At 49.4% G+C, this 7516-nt stretch overlaps 1 pseudogene; it reads right to left on the minus strand.

Annotated features, from left to right (window-relative positions):
* Nucleotides 1-1266: 1266 nt before the first annotated feature.
* Nucleotides 1267-2402, minus strand: LOC123459444 (annotated as a pseudogene).
* Between the last annotated feature and the right edge of the window lie 5114 nt (nt 2403-7516).

The following is a 7516-nucleotide window of genomic DNA, read 5'->3' on the forward strand; positions in this document are numbered from 1 at the left end:
CCCATCGTGGTGGTGCAGCGCGGGGAACTCGCCTCGCAGACGCATCCCAGATGCTTTGGTATTTTGCTGTGAGACCCTCCAATGTATGATTCTTACATACATATTCTCATCAAATAACCTTTGGAAGAAAACCTCAGAAACTGTACCCTGAGTTACAGATAACTATGGCAAGAGAGTATTTCATGGGCATTTTTTTTTCTCCCCTTCCAATTCAGTTTGTCATCACTAAAGAACGAAAGATAAGCTAGCCTCAATCCCAGCTGCTGTATGTGGAGGGAAATTTCTTCCCCTTCCACCATGGCTCTCACATTACTACATTTTTGCGGGTTATAGCTCAGGCGCTTCTCCACTAGGGATTGGATTGGATTATAGGCATGTTATAGGCACATACCACCATATCCACCTCCCTTCCCCCCCCTTTTTTTGTTTGTTTTTCGAGGTAAGGTTTTGCTCTACCTCAGGAGGATGACCTGGAATTCACTATGTAGTCTCAGAGTTGCCTCGAAGTCATGGCAATCCTCCTACCTCTACCTTCTGAGTGCTGGGATTAAAGGCACGCGCCTCTATGCCTGGCTTTTAAAATATTTTATTTACTTATTTGAGAGAGAAAGAGACAGGCCATAGTGACAAGAGTTCAGGCATGAGTCAGAGACAAATGGTCAGGGTCCACAGGGCTCCCCAGGGCTTGGGGGTCTCCAATGCTTCCTCCTATCAGGAGCCAGTTTCTGGGCTCGCAACAGTGATCTCCCCACCAGCGATGGAACAAAGCAAAGGGGGCTCCACCAGCCAATGTCACAGCCAGGCTCCTGGGCCACCATCCCTGCCTTTGGTAGGAAATTGCTGGATTAGCTCAAGGGCTCAAAGGGAAGTTTTCCTTTTTGGGAAAGGGAAGGGAGGCGAGAATGGGCAGCATCTCCCACAGAGACAGCCGCTCTGGGGCTAAACCCCAGCAGCCACATCCTTCCATCCAGTCTCGTCCTGGGCACAGGAAAGAGTCCTTTTATAAACTGGGTGGTGGAAATGATACACCTCTCACCTCGGTGAGTTTGTCCTTCCTGAACTTGTGAAGGAAAGAAACAGCACGGGTTTAAAAGAAAGAGGCAGGTGGGCGAAGCACAAGTTTGTTTTGTTGTTCTTGTTTTTTACACACCTTTGCGCTCCACTGGTGGGCATTGGCCAGCTGGTCCTGGTTGGTTGGCAGAGGCGACAGCCCTTCCCCCCAGCATCCATAGCCCAGTCTCGGGTCTCCTCTTCCTCGGGGCGCCTTTACTTCCCGAACTGGCGTCAGTACTTGGCCTTGCCCTGGAAGATGTGGTCAGCGAGGAAGCCAAGGCGGCATTGCAGCAGCTGAGCGTGCAGGTCGGCAAGCGCAGCCAGCTCGGGAAACGGGGCTCATGGTGCCGGTAGAGGCGCAACAGCCTGGCCACAGCGACCTGTCTGCGGTGCAGCTCCAGGACCCTCCTCTCCCTCTGCTCACGGAACATGCACACAAACTGCAACAGCAGCTCCGCATTCTCGTCCCACAACCCGCCACAGATAGCCTTGCACCAAGCCGGCCTCACCGTCCAGAAACACGGGCGCCCCGCCCGGTCCTCGGTGCATATTGCTGGTGGCACGCTGCAGGACGCGCGGGTCCCATTGCAAGCAGAAGTTGCTCTCGAGCCTGTCTAAGTTGGCCATCAGGTGGTTGAAGATCAGGTTGGTCTATTGCACCAGATCCACCAGCTACGCATGGCTGAGGTTGGCCAGCTCGCCTAGGGCACCGAGCAGTGGCCGCAGACGACTGTCCTCTAAGCGCCAGAGCTTGGGCACCAGGGCATCCCTGAGGTTGGGCAGCCAGCGCGTCCAGCTCACCACGCAGCCCTAGGTCCCAAGCCGCGCGCAGTTCCTCCTGCACCTGCACCCGCTGCGTGCGCCGGGCCTCCACCCGGGCTATTGCCAGGGGCTGCACGTGGCACTGAAGGCTCAGTAGGCTCGCCAGGTAGTAGGACAGGGCCTCAGGGGGTCGATGCCATAGCGCATGCAGGGTTGGGTACCATGGACACAGCGAGCCAGGCTATTGGAGCTGCGCCGCCAGCAGCCTCCATGCTCCAGGGCCACCACCCGGGGGCCCTGTTCAGTCTCCAACCATGCCGTGGCTCGCGCCCCCCAAAAGCTTCGGGGTACTCCTTCCTCCAGGCTGTGTCCCCAGAAGATGTCCCGTGCACCGCTGAGCTCTCAGCCGCCGGCTGGGCTGGTCGGCGGGCACGGGCCGGGCGATTGTCCGCACTGTCCGTCAGGGTGAGCAGCGCACGGATAGATTTCAGGGAGCCGCTCAGACCTCTGACGCCAGGGGCGGGGACAGAGGGAAGCCCTCCTGTCAGCGGGCCTGGGCGCGGAGAGATCCTGTCGGTAGGCAGCATGGAACCCGCCCCGGCGGATGCCTGGCACACAGCGCCAGCAGCAAGTTCAGCGCCAGGAGCCAGAAGGCGGGGTTCTCCGCAACAGCCTTTCCCAGGCTCTTGTCTGCTCTCAGGAGCCACCTCCTTGGCTTTCCTTCAAGCCAAGCCCCATCACAGCAGCAGAGCACTGGGAACTCGCCTCGCTGCAGCTGCCCAAATGCTTTTATATTTCGCTGTGTGACCCTCCCAAGGTATGATTCTTACCTACATAGTCTCATCAAATAACCTTTGGAAGAAAACCTCAGAAACTGTACCCTGAGTTACAGATAACTATGGCAAGAGGGTATTTCACGGACAATTTTTTTTCTCCTCTTCCAAATTCAGTTCGTCATCACTAAAGAACTCAGCAATCCTCTTACCACTGCCTACCAAGCACTTTTTCTGTTTTGAAACAGGCTAGTCTAGGACTCACTGCATAGCTCAGCTGACCTCAAACTTAGGGCAGTCTTGGCATCCTGAGTACTTGGGTTGCAGGGTGTGAGCCTCCACGCCTGCCCTCTGGTGTTCCTCTCTATGTAGGGTTCCCTTCAGCAAGGGTTGTAGAATCCATAAGCTGGTCCTGTGCTCAATCAAGTAAGAAACAAGCTGTGTGGATGCATATGCTGTCAGAAAAGCACATAGTGAAACCCAAGTTTTATAAACAAGTGGCAAACTAGGTTGTGTGTGTGTAATTATAGGCTGTAATTGCATCTGACAACGGTAAAGGTGTTGCAGAAAAACACCACTAGGAAAGAACCGGGGTGCCCAGAGCCACATCCAGGGTCAGAACTGTCTACACCTGGCTTGTTTATGCTTCCTAAGCAGCTTTTGCATGACTGTCTGACTTTCTCCTCTCTAGTACGTGTGTTGAGGTCAGATGACAGCCTTGGTGTTATGCCCTCAGGAACACCATCTATTTTATTTTATTTTATTTTATTTTATTTTATTTTTTCAATTTTTCAAGGTAAGGTCTTGTTCTAGCTCAGGCTGAAATTGAATTTGCTCTGTAGTCACAGGGTGGCCTCAGTCACCATGACCCTCCTACCTCTGCTTCCTGAGTGCTGGGATTAAAGGTGTGCACCACCACTCCTGGCTCCCCATTTACCTTAAAAAAAAGAAAAAAAAACTATTTCAGAAAGAGAAAGAGAATGGGCACATCAGGGCCTTAGCTTTAGCCACTGTAAGCATCATCTCTAAGCCATCTCTCTACCTTGCTGCCTCCTCTTTTTTTTTTTTTTTTTTTAATAATCATAGGCCTGTAGCCCAACAGGCCAGATGGGGCTGGCCAGCAAGACCCAGGATCTGCCTTCTCCACCTCCTCAGCACGAGGATTACAGGCACACACCATGTTGGTTCCAAGGACTGAACTTGGCTCCTCGTGCTTGTACAGCAAGCACTTAAGCTTGTGCTTTTGTTGCCACTCTGGTCTTGTCCTCACATGGCTTTCTAGGTCCACTTGCTTAGACTGTGCTTCAGGGTTAGGATCAGCTGAACTGGGAAGCTCCTTGTGGGCTGGATTCACATTTGTACCATGTGGTTCCTTTTAGGTCACATGCTGAAGCACACAGGTCACATGAAATCGCATAAGCACTTAATTAGCACCTAGTGCAGTCACAGGTGCTGTCACATTGCCCTGTAGAGCAAGCTATATGGCCAAAGCCCTCATCCCAGCCACCCTCCGATTGCCTGAATTATCACAGCAGATAGCTGTTTTTTTAATGCCTTCCTGCCTCCTACACCAACCATCAGAAACACATCCTTCACCTCAACTTTCAAGTTCATCAGACTCTCCAGTTACAGCAGTTTTGATATTTCTCCTTTTCTCTTTGTTGATAGTGTCCCAATATAAGTGCAGGCAGGATGTCCAGCTTCTCCCACTTGAGTAATTGTGACTGAGGGGTGGGCTCATGAGAGGATTTCTGGAATGCTGAGGTCAAAGGGCAATCAACTGGTTCCAAATCTAGAAAGAGACAAGTGTGAGGTGGAAGGGGCTTCCTGGTGTAACACGAGTGAAAACTGGTGAGGGCACACCTAGTCACTGCAAAGGTCTTCTCCCACCATATGAAGTTACCACCAGGAACGCAAAGTGTCTCCTTACAAAATCCTGTAGAAGGAGCTGGAGAGATGGCTTAGCAGTAAAGGCACTAGCCTGTGAGGCCTGAGGACCCAAGTTCGGTTTCCCAGTACCCATGTAAGCCAGATGCACAAGGTGGCACATGCATCTGGAGATTGTTTGCAGTAGAGGCCCTGGCATGTCCATGTCCATTCTCTCTCTGTGTCTGTCACACACACACATACATAAATACCCTATTTTTTAAAAACCTGGAGAAAAGCAGCATCTACTGGGAAAGGGTCACTTCCTGTTCCTTCTCCCCCAACACACAAAAGCCCAAAACTGGGGTAGGGTGCCACACTCTATTACTGTCTTGGTGAAGCCCTCTTGCACTGAGAAAAATGAAAACAAAGCATAAACAAAACAACCCCTGAGCAGAGACCAAACTAGTGACAGGACACAAAACAACCTCCACCCCTCTTCCATGCTGTGCATATGAACATTATAATGATGCTGAAACAGACAGGAGCATGGGAAGAAAATCAGCTCCAAGGCATCACACAGAAAGAAGATCTAAAAACCAAGAGTGGGATGCACTCTGGGAAAGCACTCTGCAATCTAAGCCTATGGAGTGGGAGGAATTTAAACCTGTGACACCCTGGGGCTGATCAAAGTAACACAGCCCTCACACTATAGGCCTCCCAGAAGAGGAAATGATATAGCCATGTGTACACCTAAAACTACCCTTTCCTTTGCACCTCTGTCCCACACAAGATGTCTGACAGATGTGTGACCCACTTTAAGAAATGACGCAATCTTCAGAACAAGGCATCAGAACGAACACACTAGAACCGCTGGATAAAGTTTTAAGTATAAAGGAGCTGGGGAGGTCACTCAGTGGTTATAGACATTCACTTGCAAAGCCTGTGATCCTGGGTTCATTTCCCTAGCACCCACCATCATAAGGCCAGATGGAAAAAAGTGGCACATGTGTCTGGTGTTCATTTGCAGCTGCAGGCCACTCTGCACACCTATACATAAGTATAAACCAGGCAGGGTTGCACACCGCATTCATCCCAGCCCTCAGGATGCTGAGGTAGGGGAATCGCCTTGCGTTCAAGGTCAGTCTGGGCCTAGAGTACTTCAGGGTCAGCCTGGGATGGTGGGGGGGGTGGGATGTAGGGAAGTATAGGAGCTAACCAACTGCAGAATAAAAAGTATAGTCAGGGTGATCCTAGATCAGTGGTAGGAACCAGTTGCCTTCTTTTGTTTACTTGTTTTTTGAATTAGAGTTTCACTCTAGCCCAGGCTGATCTGGAATTCACTATGTAGTCTCAGGGTGGCCCAAACTCTAGTTTCTTTCTTTCTTTCACCTTTTCTTTTCTTCTCTTTTCTTTTCTTTTCTTTTCCTTTTTCTTTTTTCTTTTTTTCTTTTTTTTTTTTTTTAGGTAGGGTCTCACTCTGGTCCACTCTGACCTGTAATTCACTATTTAGTCTCATGGTGGCCTTGAAATCACAGTGATTTTCCTACCTCTGCCTCCTGAGTGCTGGGATTAAAGATGTGCGCCACCACACCCGACTCCCCATTTTCATTTTCATTTTTGACCCATGGCTGCCTGAACTAAAATAGATGCTCAGATTGTAAGGTTTACAGAAAGGAGGCCAGAATAATGGTTCATCAGTTGAAGAGTGGAGTGTTGCTTTTTGAGACTGTATAAACTCAGGCTGGCCTTGAATTTGGTGTGATCCTTTTATCATAATCTCAGAGTACTGGGATTATCGATGTGTGCCACTGCCCCTGGCTATATTCTACTTTGGATATATTTTTACTTATTATTTGCAAGTAGAGATGATAAAAGGAAGGAATGGGTGTGCCGGGGTCTCTAGCCACTGCAAACACACTCCATATACATGTGCAACCTCGTGGATCTTGCTTTATGTGAGTACTGGGGAATCAACTTGGGCCATAAGGCTTTGCAAGCAAGCACCTTTAACTGCTGCACCATTTTTTCAGCCCTACTTTTGATTTTTCAGGAATTGAAAAACAAAATCTTTCTTAGTTCATGAGCCATGCAAAAGGAGGCCATGACTAGCTGGAGGCTCTACTGAGGTGAGTCTTTGTCCTTGCCAGCTCCTGGTCTGAAGCCACACTTAGCATGAAGCACATGTTTATTACAACAACTGGTAAAGAGTTAGCTTGGGTTACTTTTTTTTTTTTTTTGGTTTTTGAGGTAGGGTCTCACTCTGATCCAGACTGACCTGGAATTAACTCTGTCATCTCAGGGTGGCCTTGAACTCCTGGCAGTCCTCCTACCTGTGCCTACAGAGTGCTGGGATTAAAGGGGTGCACCACCATGCCCAGCTGCTTGGGTTACTTTTGAAGAGGATCTCTGCTACCTACACTAGACCTACATAATAGGTGGCGCAAAATGACATCAAGCCAGGTGTAGCATACTCCTTTAGTCCCAGCACTCAGGAAGCAAATGGAGGAGGATTGCCAGGCATTCAAGCCCAGCCTGAGACTACAAAGTGAATTCCATGTCACACTGGACTAGAGTGAGACCCTACCTCAAAAAAAAAAAAAAAAAAAAAAAAAAAAAGACATTAAAATAGACTAGCTAACCTGGAATTCACTATGTAGTCTCAACGTGGTCAACCTCAAGGTGATCATCCTACCTGTGCCTCCTGAGTGCTGGGATTAAAGGTGTGTGCCACCACACCCAGCAAAAGATGGCTTCTTTTTTTTTTTTTTTTTTTTACGTACTGGAAAACTTTAATACAATATGGGCAAGCACAATATTCAAATACTAAACTTGTCAAGCACATGGAGATCGTCTGCTGAAAGTCAGACTGGACTTCTCTTTGCAGCGATCTCCGGGTAACGAAGCCGGCTTTCCCTCCGCAGGTCCGACAGCGATCTCGATGCTTGTTAGAGGTTCCATGTAAGAAATGACCACATGTAGGAAGTGTTGGGCACTGTGAGGTCATGGATATCCAGGCCATTTTGTCTCTGGAGGAGCATGTCCTACGCAAGACCAAAAAG

This window comes from Jaculus jaculus, chromosome 3, assembly GCF_020740685.1.
Source record: "Jaculus jaculus isolate mJacJac1 chromosome 3, mJacJac1.mat.Y.cur, whole genome shotgun sequence".
Lineage (NCBI taxonomy): Eukaryota > Metazoa > Chordata > Mammalia > Rodentia > Dipodidae > Jaculus > Jaculus jaculus.